We start from the raw sequence: 13,667 nt of genomic DNA, 5'->3' as shown, positions 1-13,667 counted from the left end.
CCCCTAGTCTTTCAGCCAATTCAAAACAGGTGCTTGACAGAAACTCATGTCATCTGGTTGGGACACTGCTTTTGACTCCAAAAGGTCTTCACAGAAGAAAGCAGGCAACTATGTCAAGTGTTAACTGAGTTATATTTGTTCTTAACGAGTTTGCAAAAAAAAAACGTGTTTCCCCACAATTCCGTTTTGTGTTCATGGTGACTGAGCAGACAAAGTCTCCTATGGTCCAAAACCTGCATCTTTATATGTACTGCATATGGAATAGAATGCCCAGAATTAACGATGCTCTAGTTACACTAGAAATCACATGGGATGGACCAGGGGCAGGCACACCTAATTAAACTGAGCAAAATCCTGAAGCTCTAGAACACAATCATGTTTTCATATTTTTTTCAAGCCAGCCTTCACTCATGACTCTCTTATTCAACATATCACCCTTGACAATAAGAGTAACCAAAACTACCTAATTGATTATTCCTAGAAAATTTCAGGTACCCTGCCCTTATTAATGCACCATGTAATTCGTTTACCCATCTCCTACTTCTTTTAATTAGTTGTTACTTTTAAGCATGTTATCACACGCTTGAGCATTTGACTCTGTCAGTAGGATTGGTGTGTTAGCTCCCATTCTGCTTGAAAGTTGAAGTGAGACAATTGCGTCAAATTTCCTGGATTGCACTTACACAGGCATTGTGCCGAAATTTACTCCATTTTCTGCACCCATCTGCTGACTGGAACTTTTGCCCAAACTTCCCGCGGAGCTCATTAGTCTACACCGGAACATAAAACTGGCGTAAAACAGCGCAAATGCAGCACTATCAAATGTCGTCCATTTGTGTTACAACGGTAAATGCTATTTTTAAAATCGTGGATTCCCTCAGAAAATAAAGACTTACTGTATGTGTTTGTATTGCTGTTTAGTGGACTATTTTTGGAAAAACAGATAAAGTTGCAACTTTGTTTTACAAACTGTCATCTTTCAGTTTGATAAACTGTAGCTCTTTAGACAGACACTTCAAACAGGCAGAAGGGATGCTGAGTAGTAGGGGAGATGATTTAAAACCTATTTTCTCATGGGGAATTTTGAAGGTGGGCAGATATATTAAGCTGAAGGGGAGTACCAGAGAGTAGGGCCAAGGCAACTCATGGCACAGCCACCAAAGTTGGAGTGGAGGGAGGATCATGAGCAGGCAGGAAACCAAAGACAAAAAGGATACAAGCTGCTTTGTATGCTTGAAGAGGTAGTGGGGGGGACGGGGGGTGGGGATTGTAAAGGCATGGAGTAATTTGTAAATAAGGAGGAGGATTTTCAATTTAATTCTTCCTTCTCTGCCAGAAAATGGATTCATAATGAAACCTGGGAGAGAAAAATGGTGACATTCGCACAAAGTATTTCAGTTTTAAATAACTTTAAACCTCAATCCGTGAAAAGATTTGTATTGCAGTTTACAACGCACTCGGACATTGCCGTTGGGGATCTCCAGTTTACTCTAGGTTACAGACCATAAAAGCTGCAATTACTATAATGATGCAGCCACTGGTGCAGTGTTCTGTCCTTACAAATTATTGTTTGCAGGTAATCATTGTCAATTGTAGCATATGCTGAGAAAGTTGAAGAAGCACCACAAGTTTGTAGAGGTGAAAGTCTGAACATAAGAGAACGTATACTGCTCAAAACAAGACAGCTGCCTTGAAGGTCTTACTCTACTAACTCAATCTATAATAATACTTTTCCAGAACACCTGAGAATATCAATACAGCTTATTTTTTTCATATTACATAAATGAGTATCTCATGTGTTAAAACTCTATTAATTGCATCATTCCAAAAAATAGAAACTTCTCCATTCTGCCTTTCTTATCCTGCACAAACTTCGGTCCACTACTATAGCAATATCCAGTCTTCCCAAAGTTGAGCTGGGGTGCTCACCTAAGGCTAGATGTTGTATAAGCACTCTGATAGCATAGAGACTGTGGAGGGGGGTTGAGAAAGGTGGTGAAAAAGGTAGAGCTGGGTATCACCAACATACATGTGAAAACTGAGACCATGTCTGCAGATGATGTTGTCAAGGGGCATCACGTTGATAAGGAAGAGGAGGGGTCAAAGGATGGATCCTTGGGGGATTTCCTATGTGGTGGAGTGGAACTTGGAAAAGAAGCTATTATTTGAGCTGCTCTGACTATGATCAGATAGGTAAGAGTGGAATCAAGTGAGGGCAGGCTCACCACGCTGGGCAACATAGGAGAGCTGTTGGAGGATGATGGTGCACATAGCCATTTCAAAGAAGGCAGAAAGATCAAGGAAGATGAGGAGGGACAATGTACTATGGTCACAGTCACAGAGAATACTGTTCATGACTTGGGTTAGGGCCATTTCAGTGTTGTGGGAGGGAAGGAAACTGATTAATGGGATTCAAGCAAGGAATAGAGATAGGCAAGGATTTGCAACGCAACAACATAATCAAGGAGCTTGGAGAGGAAAGGGAAATTGGAGATGGGACAATAGTTAGTAAGGACAGAGGGGTCAAGGGAGGATTTTTTGAGGAGGGAATGTTGCCATGGGAGCAGAGGGAAAAAAAGAGAAACTGTGTCATAGCAGAGATTTCTGGCTTTGCTGGGAACAGAAGGGATAGTTCCCGTCAAGCCTTAGTGAACTAGTTTTATAAAGCAACGTATCCTCTGATTCACCAAAAGCAACAGCACATGAGATACATTGCTCTCTTTCTAAAAATGTTCACAGAAGGTGAAAATTAAAAGTCAGCATGTACAGTACAACACAGGCAGTGAGAGAGATTGACTAATTAGTGTTGTAACACAAATAGTTATTGAGACATCTCATACAACTGGATAATGTGAATAGGGATGATGATAATTCCAGAAACTGAATAACGTAAAGCAGAAGTGCAATGTTTACTTATTAAGTCAATAATTTGTTAGATGTACATGGCCATGCACTTTTAAAAGTTGTTTTTCTTTATTCTCCTGTGAGCTTTCTCCCCTCCATCACTCATGTAAGTGCTATTTTCCTTCCTGGGGTATGATTCAAAGGGTAACCTTGCTCAAACTTAAAATGTGACCTTTAAGGATTTCACTAGATTTCCTTGTTTTTTTTCCTGAAGACGAACTATAGTTCCACTGATACCAAGCACTATACTCAAACTGACCAGTACAAATTGCTTTGGGTACCAATGAGTTGAGACACAGATTCTGCAGCATCTAATCTACACTGCTGCAAGCCTGAACATTCCCTGGCACACATACATGTAGGGCACACAGTATTGGAGCAGGAGATGATCATGTCACCACAGCAACCACATCTCTTAAAGTGGTTCCTTCATCATCAACACCCTTTTTCAAAATGAAACAGTTACTAAAGAACTATGATTCATTTTAACATTATTTTGGCTTTCTTGCAACTTATTTTTACAAAATGTCTGATTATTTTTGTTTAAAATGAGTGTTGAAAACTTGCTTGGAATTGAACATAGGAGGGAGGTAAATTAATCCACAGACAGCCAGCAAGTCCTTAGAAATAACAGTACATCTGGGCCAGCCATTTTTATAAAATATTTTCAGCTCACACTCTGATTTTAATATTACAGTAATAAATACACTCAAATCTCAGGAATCAGGTTTATTTTCTGTTCCATCTAATCTAACTCAGTATTTCTATTTTAACTGTTTTCCTTTTACTTTAAAGCACTTGCTTGCCTGTTCTCCTCTTCCTTTTGGTTTCTACCAACCCTTTTGTAGGCGAGTACAACTTCCAAAAATTGGATAAATCTAATTATTATTGTACATATCCTATCATGCAAGATTTTTAAACTAATGTTTGACACCAAAATCCTTAGAAAATATCAAGTAAAGACTTTACCCAAAGATAATTCAGAAAATGTAAACACTAATTTGCCTTTATATGTGCTTTCTACAATGTGCAATTTCCAACATATCTCTATTTAGTAGATTAACCACAGTTCCGTTTTACTACAATTTTCACATTTCTAGGAATGCAGTAGCTTGTTTGTTTATTTATTTTCTGAGGCACACATCTGACCCAGCCAGTCCAGATTCCCTCCAGCCTGTCTCTGGGTCAGGTAGAATGCTATCTGGGAAACATTGTCAGGCCGTGGAAGTGCTATTTCATCTGTAATTATTAGTTTTTCTTAAGTTTGACATATTGTTAATATTATAGCTATAGCATCAGTGAATCTTATGCAAAGTGAATTGAAGCATACCATTACATTAAACTATACAAGTCTTCAAAATGGGGATGGAAAATGCATCCCTGAGGTCATCAGGTTTCTACCTATGATCATTTCTGGATTGTTCTTGTAATGTTCCCAAATCCGTGCTCATCTTTCCCGCAACTCCATATTTGAACCCCTCCAATCACTGAAACAGCCCTTATCAAAATCACAAATGACATCCTATGTGACACTGACCATGGTAAACTATCCCTCCTCATCCTTCTCGACCTGTCTGCATCCTTTGACACAGTTGACCATACCATCCTCCTCCAAAGCCTCTCCTCCGTAATCCAGCTGGATGGAACTGCCCTCACCTGGTTCCATTCCTATCTATCCAGTCGTAGCCAGAGAATCACTGGTAATGGCTTCTCTTCACCTTCCGCACCATTACCTCTGGAGTCCCCCAAGGATCTATCCTCGGCTCCCTCCTATTTCTCATCTACATGCTGCAGCTCGGCGACATCATCCGAAAACACAATATTAGGTTCCTCATGTAGCTGACAACACCCAGCTCTACCTCACCACCACCTCTCTCAACCTCTGATTTGTCACGCTGCTTGTCCGACAGTATTGGATGAGCAGAAATTTCCTCCAACTAAATATTGGGAAGGTCGAAGCCATTGTCTTCAGTCCCCGCCACAAACTCCGTTCCCTAGCCACCACCCTGTCAGGCAGTGCATTCCAGATCATAATTACTTGCTGTGTAATAAAGTTTTTCCTCATGTCGCCTTTGATTCTTTTGCCAATCATCTTAAATCTGTGTCCTCTGGTTCTCTTTATTTACTTTATCTCAACCGTTCATGATTTTGAATACTTCTATCAAATCTCCTCTTAACCTTCTCTGCTCTAAGGAGAACAACGCCAGCTTCTCCAGTCTATCCACATAACTGAAGTCCCTCATCCCTGGAACAATTCTGGTAAATCTCTTCTGCACCCTCTCTAAGGCCGTCACATCCTTCCTAAAATGCAGTGCCCAGAATTGGACACAATACTTCAGCTGTGGCCGAACCAGTGTTTTATAAAGCTTCAACATAACTTCCTTGCTTTTGAATTCTATGCCTCTATTTATAAAACCCAGGATCCCATATACTTTTCTAACAGCTTTCTCAACCTGTCCTGCCACATTCAAAGATCTGTGCACATATACCCCCAGTTCTCTCTGTTCCTGCACCCCTTTAGCATTGTACCATTTAGTTTATGTTGCCTCTCCTCATTCTTCCTGCCAAAACGTATCACTTCGCAGTCTCTGTGTGAAATTTCATCTGCCATGTGTCCGCCCATTCCACCAGCCTGTCTACGTCCTCGTGAAGTCTATTACTATTCCCCTCACTGTTTACTACACTTCCAAGTTTTGTGTCATCTGCAAATTTTGAAATTGTGACCTGTGCAACCAAGTCCAAGTCATCCGTAATATCGGCCATTTCCACCCTGCCTCACCTCATCTGCTACTGAAACCTTCATTCATGCCTTTGTTATCTCTAGACTCGACTATTCCAAAGCTCCCCTGACCAGCCTCCCACCATGCACCCTCCATAAACTTGAGCTCATCCAAAACTCTGCTGACCATATCCTAACTCGCACCAAGTCCCGTTTCACCCAACACCCGTGTTCACAGACCTACATTGGCTCCGGGTCCGGCAATGCCTCGATTTTAAAATCCCTCCATGGCCTTGCTCTCCCTATATCTGTATCCTTTTCCAGCCTTACAACCCTCCGAGATCTCTGCACTCCTGAAATTATGGACTTTGCATCTCCTTGATTTTCTTTGCTCCATCGTTGGTGGCCGTGCCTTCAGCAGCCTAGGCCCTAAGCTCTGGAATTCCCTCCTTAAACCTCATTGCCTTGCTCTCCTCCTTTAAGATGCTCCTTAAAACCTACCTCTTTGAACAAACTTTCGGTCACCTGTCCTAATATCGCTTTATGTGGCTTGGCGTAAAATTTTGTTCGATAACGCTCCTGTGAAGTGCTTTGTGACGTTTCTCTATGTTAAAGTCGCTATATAAATGCACATTGTTGTTGTTGACATAGCACATTAATTCCATTGTTGTATACTAACAAAACACTTCCTGCATAATGGCACTATTTCTCTTTGGGTATCTGACACAGTCTTTTGGAAGTTAGGACACGAGACCCTGGGAGTACATTAGTAATTCCAAAGGGTCTCCGACACAAAATAATTTACATAAAAACATAAGAAATAGGAGCAGGTCAAACGGCCCCTTGAGCCTGCTCCGCCATTCAATCAGATCATGGCTGATCTTCAACCTCGACTCCACTTTCCTGCCCGATCCCCATATCCCTTGCTTTCCCTGGAGTCCAAAAATTTATCTATCACAGCCTTGAACATACTCAACGACTCAGCATCCGCAGCCCTCTGGGATAGAGAATTCCAAAGATTCACAACCCTCTGAGTGAAGAAATTCCTCCTCATCTCAGTCTTAAATGGCTGACCCCTTATCCTGCAACTATGCCCTCTAGTTCTATACTCTCCAGGCAGGGGAAACAATCTCTCAGCCTCTACCCTGTCAAGCCCCCTCAGAATCTTATATGTTTCAATGAGATCACCTCATTCTTCTAAACTCGAGAGCATAGGTCCATTCTACTCAACCTTTCCTCACAGGACAAACCTCTCATCCCAGGAATCAATCTAGTGGACCTTCATTGCACCGCCTTTAATGCAAGTATATCCTTCTTTAGATAAGGAGGCCAAATCTGTACGCAGTACTCCAGCTGAGGTCTCACCAAAGCCCTGTACAATTGTAGTAAGACTTCCTTAATCTTGTACTCCAACCCCCTTGCAATAAAGGCCAACATGCCATTTGCCTTCCTAACTGCTTGCTCTACCTGTATGGTAACCTTTTGTGTTTCTTGTACCAGGACACCCAAGTCTCTCAGGACACCGACTTTTAATAGCTTCTCACCATTTAAGAAAACTGTTTTTCTATTCTTCCTATCAAAGTGAATAACTTCACATTTCCCCACATTATACTCCATCTGCCACCTTCTTGCCCACTCACTTAACCTGTCCATACCCCTTTGCAGCCTCTAAGCTGTGAGGACACACTTTCCCACCTAGCTTTGTATCAACAACAAACTTGGATACACTATACTGGGTCCCTTCATCAAAGTTATTAATATAGGTTGTAAATAGCTGAGGCCCAAACACTGATCCTTGCGGCACCCCACTAGTTACAGCCTGCCAACCTGAAAATGACCCGTTTATCCCTACTCTATTTTCGGTTCGTTAACCAATTCTCTATCCATGCTAATGTTACCCCCAACCCCATGAGCCCTTATCTTGTGTAACAACCTTTTATGTGGCATCTTATTGAATGTTTTTGAAAATCCAAATATACTACATCCACAGGTTCCCCTTTATCTACCCTGCTAGTTACACCCTCAAAGAAAATCTAATCGATGTCAAACACAACTTCCCTTTTATAAAAGAATGTTGACTCCCTCTAACCATATTATGATGTTCTAAGTGCCCTGTTACCACTTCCTTAATAATGGATTCCAATTTGAAAATCGCTGCTTTAACCATTAAAGCACTATATGCGCATCACCTTGGTCTTATTCAGTATGGCCTGCTAGAAAATTATGACATGCCTTTGTGCTACACAACCCTCATGGTTACACACTAGCAAAATACCCGCACAGACACAATGAGCCGAAAGGTCTCCTTCTGTAACGTAAGCTTCTATAGCTCTATACTCATGTTGTTCAGTTGGAGAAAGATGTCCTTAATAAAAAGGCTGTTACTGCCATACATTTTCATTTCCACTATTTCTACAGTAGACTTTTCAGCTAATTAATATTTCTTGGAGGGGGAAAAAAAGTAATAAACCGGTAATTAAAGGGTTAATAAAAAGTTTCTTCAAAGCCTAACAACTAAGCATGTGTCAGTTTATTGTAACTCCATCCAAAAGCAAACAAACAAAGATTTAATTTGTTTGCGGCTCCAAGTTTCCATGAAAGTGCACCGAATCCCCTTTAAAACGATCGGCGATCACTGGCACTGGGGAGAAAGCTGTCACTGGGACACAAACCTGTCACTGGGACACAAACCTGTCACTTTCCCCACCGCACACTCTTGGGTTTCTGCTTTTCTGAATGACCACTGCAGCTGTTGATGGTTTCCACCCACAAGAGAGTTGAGGGATCGGGAGCACGGTTAAAATCAGACCTCGGGGCACAGGACGAAATCCCTGGTCGTGGTCTCCCGGCACAACCCCCGCCCGGGCTTATCTTAAAATAGTCGGGGCGAAGACTCCCGGCTCCCTTCCCGAAAGGTATCGGTGAACAGCAGCTAGTTAGCCTCCAACTACCGCTCCTCTCCCCGGTTACTTTATAAACCTGGGACTTCCAAAAACAGGTTCGGCTGAGATTGAGCAGATTCCCGTTAAAAAAAAAACCAATTTAACCCGTTGTGTGCAACGAGAGCGGACTTTGAATATTTGCAGCAAGTTTCGCCCAGCAACACAGGCACAGCCCGAGGGGCAGGGAGAGGAGGAGGAGGAGGGTGGGCTGGAGCCGCTCGGTGCCCCTGGTCATTCCCGGGACAGAGTTCGCTCTCGCTCTGCCAGTCCCGCAGCACCATCCTCGGAGCATCTCCTTCAGACTGGGATTGAAAAGAGGGGGGGGGGGGGAAACCCCAAGGAGACCGTGCACGAAATTCCCTCTCTCACAACTCTCGAAATTCCTGTTACCTTTTTTTAAAAAATTTCCGCCGTGGATCCCGATGGATGATGGTTTTTTTTCTCCCTCAGCAGCGCTCCCAGGAGGAGGAGAAGGGGAGTGGGGAGGGAGGGAGGGAAGGGGGTCGGAGGCAAGAAAAGGCGCCGGTCGCTGCTGCTTGCAATTCTCAAAGACGGTGCATTTCAGCTGATCGTGAAAGCGGGAGCTTTTAGTGAAAAGTGAGAAGAGGAGGGAGTGGGGGGGGGGGGGGAGGAAGGACAACGTCACCAGCAGCAGATTTGTGTCTGAGTGGTGGTGGGAGAGGGGGAGGGAGTGAGGAGGAGGAGGAGGAGAGGGAGGAGGGAGTGGGGACAGGGTTAGGACGGGGGCACTACTGAAATCCAGGGAGCTCCGATCAACGGGAAGATCTGCAGAGAGACCTCCAACCAGTCAGGCTGATGCGGTCCAACGCAGATTGAACAAAACAACATTTTTAAACAGATTAAGTGGGAGTTAACGTGCATGCAGTTTACACATTTCAAAATGAAAATCACCCGTACAGCTTTCGAGCTTTGTTCACCTTCCCCTAAACTTGAACAAAATCTCATGCCGGCGCGGGTAGCTAGAATTAACTTGTGAATTTAAAATAAAATTGCTGGACTATAACTTGGTGTTGTAAAATTGTTTACAATTGTCAACCCCAGTCCATCACCGGCATCTCCACAGCTAGAATTAACACTTAGGTATTCGCAATTTGGAGAGAGAGGTGAAGTAACGTGCGGTTAGGTGAAACACGGCTTGGGGAAAAGGTGCGAACAAATTAGGGTCAGAGTGGAGGAACAATGAGGCACTTAAGGGGATAAAGGAGACAGAGGAGCTGACAATGGGCAAAGAGCAGGCGGGAAGGTGACGATCAGTATTAATGAGACTGAATCTGAGTAAGGGGGGAAAGAACTGGCAGGGGAAGGCAGGAAAAGAAGGCTAAAGTGAATACATATGGACGGAAAGAGGATCTTATCAAATTACCAGATTTTAAAATTGCAAAACCAGGACATTAAAATGTGAAAAACAGGAGGAGGGGACTTAGTTTTGGAAAAAAAAGAGCATTGGCTGCAGTTACTGTACTGTCATGGAAATAGTTTGAAGGGAAGGGTGATATATCTGTTACAAAAGGAAAATCCCGTGGATGCTGGAAATCTGAAATAAAAACAGTAAGCAGGTTAGGCAGCATCTGTGGAGAGAGAAACAAAGTTAACGTTTCAGGTCGATGACCTTTCATCTGAGCTACATATATTTGTTAGTTTTCTTGGTGAGTCTGGTGACTGAATTTATTTTCTTTTGGTGATTCTAGTGACGTAACATAGCCATACTCACAGAATCATACCTTTCAGCCAACATCCCAGACTCTTCCATCACCATCCCTGGGTACGTCCTGCCCCACCTGCAGGACAGACCCACCAGAGATGGCGGTACAGTGATATATAGTCAGGAGGGAGTGGCCCTTGGAGTCCTCAACATTGACTCTGGACCCCATGAAATCTCACGGCATCAGGTCAAACATGGGCAAGGAAACCTCCTGCTGATTACCACCGACTGCCCTCCCTCTGCTGATGAATCAGTCCTCCTCCATGTTGAGCACCACTTGGAGGAAGCACTGAGGGTAGCAAGGGCACAGAATGTACTCTGGTTGGGGGACTTCAATGTTCATCACCAAGAGTGGCTCAGTAGCACCACTACTGACTGAGCTGGCCGAGTCCTGAAGGATACAGCTGCCAGACTGGGCCTGCGGCAGGTGGTGAGCGAACCAGCACGAGGGAAAAACCTACTTGACCTCGTCCTCACCAATCTACCTGTTGCAGATGCATCTGTCCATGACAGTATTGATAGGAGTGACCACCGCACAGTCCTGGTGGAGACGAAGTCCCGTCTTCGCACTGAGGACACCATCCAACGTGTTGAGTGGCACTATCAACATGCTAAATGGCATAGATTCAGAATGGATGTAGCTGCTCAAAACTGGGCATCCATGAGGCGCTGTGGGACATCAGCAGCAGCAGAATTGTATTCCAGCACAATCTGTAGCCTCATGGCCCGGCATATTCCTCAATCTACCATTACCAACAAGCCAGGGGATCAACCCTGGTTCAATGAGGAGTGTAGAAGAGCATGCCAGGAGCAGCACCAGGCATACCTAAAAATGAGATGCCAACCTGATGAAGCTAGCACACAGGACTACATGCATGCTAAACAGCAGAAGCAATATGCTACAGACAGAGCTAAGCAATTCCACAACCAACGGATCCGATCAAAGCTCTGCAGTCCTGCCACATCCAGTCGTGAATGGTGGTGGACAACTAGCCGGAGGAGGAGGCTCTGTAAACATCCCCATCCTCAATGATGGTGGAGTCCAGCAAGTGAGTGCAAAAGACAAGTCTGAAGCGTTTGCAACCATCTTCAGCCAGAAGTGCGAAGTGGATGATCCATCTCGGCCTCCTCCCGATATCCCCACCATCACAGAAGCCAGTCTTCAGTCAATTCGATTCACTCCACGTGATATCAAGAAACAGCAGAGTGCACTGGATACAGCAAAGGCTATGGGCCCCGACAACATCCCAGCTGTAGTGTTGAAGACTTGTGCTCCAGAACTAGCTGCGCCTCTAGCCAAACTGTTCCAGTACAGCTACAACACTGGCATCTACCCGACAATGTGGAAAATTGCCCAGGTGTGTCCTGTCCACAAAAAGCAGGACAAATCCAATCCGGCAAATCACCGCCCCATCAGTCTACTCTCAATCATCAGCAAAGTGATGGAAGGTGTCGTCGACAGTGCCATCAAGCGGCACTTACTCACCAATAACCTGCTCACCAATGCTCAGTTTGGGTTCCGCCAGGACCACTCGGCTCCAGACCTCATTACAGCCTTGGTCCAAACATGGACAAAAGAGCTGAAATCCAGAGGTGAGGTGAGAGTGACTGCCCTTGACATCAAGGCAGCATTTGACCGAGTGTGGCACCAAGGAGCCCTAGTAAAATTGAAGTCAATGGGAATCAGGGGGAAAACTCTCCAGTGGCTGGAGTAATACCTAGCACAAAGGAAGATGGTAGTGGTTGTTGGAGGCCAGTCATCTCAGCCCCAGGATATTGCTGCAGGAGTTCCTCAAGGCAGTGTCCTAGGCCCAACCATCTTCAGCTGCTTCATCAATGACCTTCCCTCCATCATAAGGTCAGAAATGGGAATGTTCGCTGATGATTGCACAGTGTTCAGTTCCATTCGCAACCCATCAGATTATGAAGCAGTCTTTGCCTGCATGCAGCAAGACCTGGACAACATCCAGGCATGGGCTGATAAGTGGCAATTAACATTTGCGCCAGTTAAGTGCTAGGCAATGACCATCTCCAACAAGAGAGAGTCTAACCACCTCCTCATGACATTCAACAGCATTACCATCGCCGAATCCCGCACCATCAACATCCTGGGGGTCACCACTGACCAGAAACTTAACTGGACCAGCCACATAAATACTGTGGCTACAAGAGCAGGTCAGAGGCTTGGTATTCTGCGGGCGACTGACTCACCTCCTGACTCCCCAAAGCCTTTCCACCATCTACAAGGCACAAGTCAGGAATGTGATGGAATACTCTCCACTTGCCTGGATGAGTGCAGCTCCAACAACACTCAAGAAGCTCAACACCATCCAGGACAAAGCAGCCCGCTTTATTGGCACCCCATCCACCATCCTAAACATTCACTCCCTTCACCACCGGTGCACTGTGGCTGCAGTGTGTACCATCCACAGGATGCACTGTAGCAACTCACCAAGGCTTCTTCGACAGCACCTCCAAAACCCGCGACCCCTACCACCTAGAAGGACAAGGGCAGCAGGCACATGGGAACAGCACCACCTGCACATTCCCCTCCAAGTCACACACCATCCCAAATTGGAAATATATCGTCGCTGGGTCAAAATCCTGGAATTCCCTACCTAACAGCACTGTGGGAGAACCGTCACCACACGGTCTACAGCGGTTCAAGAAGGCGGCTCACCACCACCTTCTCAAGGGCAATTAGGGATGGGCAATAAATGCCGGCCTCGCCAGCGACGCCCACATCCCATGAATAAATAAAAAAATATTCTGGTGATGTGGGGGGTGGGGACATGATCCGGGTGTCGATCCTTTGCCGGACACTCTTCTGGCAGAGATTTGTGCCATTGGTGTTAGTCTATTTTTTTTCTTCTGGGGACTGATATGTTTCCAGCATTTTCAGTTATCATTTTAGCACTCTTGCATCTTCAGGCTTCGTGCTTTTTTTCAGTTCCCCCCTCCCACCCCTGCAATTTCTCACCTTTTCCCTTGTATGGTTCTCTCACCATTTTAGCTATTAGCACATTATTTTATTCTTTTAAGGGAACATTTTCCCACCAGGGTGCAGAAAATCAAGATGGGTCTGAATTCAGTGCCAGTAAAAGAACCTGCCTGAAGAAAAATTAGGCATGTTCCTTTACAGGCATGTGCTCCAACCTGCCGTATTTTCTAAAATCCACTGCACACAGGTTATCCCGGGCACGTAGCCAGGAAACTCCCCTTTTATGTCCGTCTACCCTTTTTAATCAACCAATAAGGAGACACTGGGTTGCCTCAGTGTCATTAACTAACAAAAATGTCTTTTTTAAAGGGGCATAACCTATAGAAAACTAAATCATAAAAAAAAGGAAACTTATCAAATTAAATCAGAATGTTATTG

The 13,667-nt window shown here is 44.5% G+C and overlaps 1 protein-coding gene across 5 annotated transcripts in view; it reads right to left on the bottom strand.

Moving 5' to 3' along the window:
- Nucleotides 1-9,373, bottom strand: part of dse (dermatan sulfate epimerase) — an 81,497-nt gene extending 72,124 nt beyond the window's left edge. The window contains exon 1 of one of the 5 annotated variants that reach the window (XM_067984707.1): nucleotides 8,956-9,373. The gene's annotated coding sequence lies outside the window, so the exon portion shown is untranslated. Of the gene's footprint in view, nucleotides 1-8,314; nucleotides 8,477-8,955 lie in introns of those variants that run through there. The other 4 variants (XM_067984699.1, XM_067984703.1, XM_067984704.1 and 1 more) reach the window with 4 other exon arrangements.
- Nucleotides 9,374-13,667: the final 4,294 nt, after the last annotated feature.

This window comes from Heptranchias perlo, chromosome 5, assembly GCF_035084215.1.
Source record: "Heptranchias perlo isolate sHepPer1 chromosome 5, sHepPer1.hap1, whole genome shotgun sequence".
Classification (NCBI taxonomy): Eukaryota; Metazoa; Chordata; class Chondrichthyes; order Hexanchiformes; family Hexanchidae; genus Heptranchias; species Heptranchias perlo.
The sequence above is the reverse complement of the archived record's forward strand: the minus strand, read 5'-3'. Positions and strand labels throughout refer to the sequence as shown.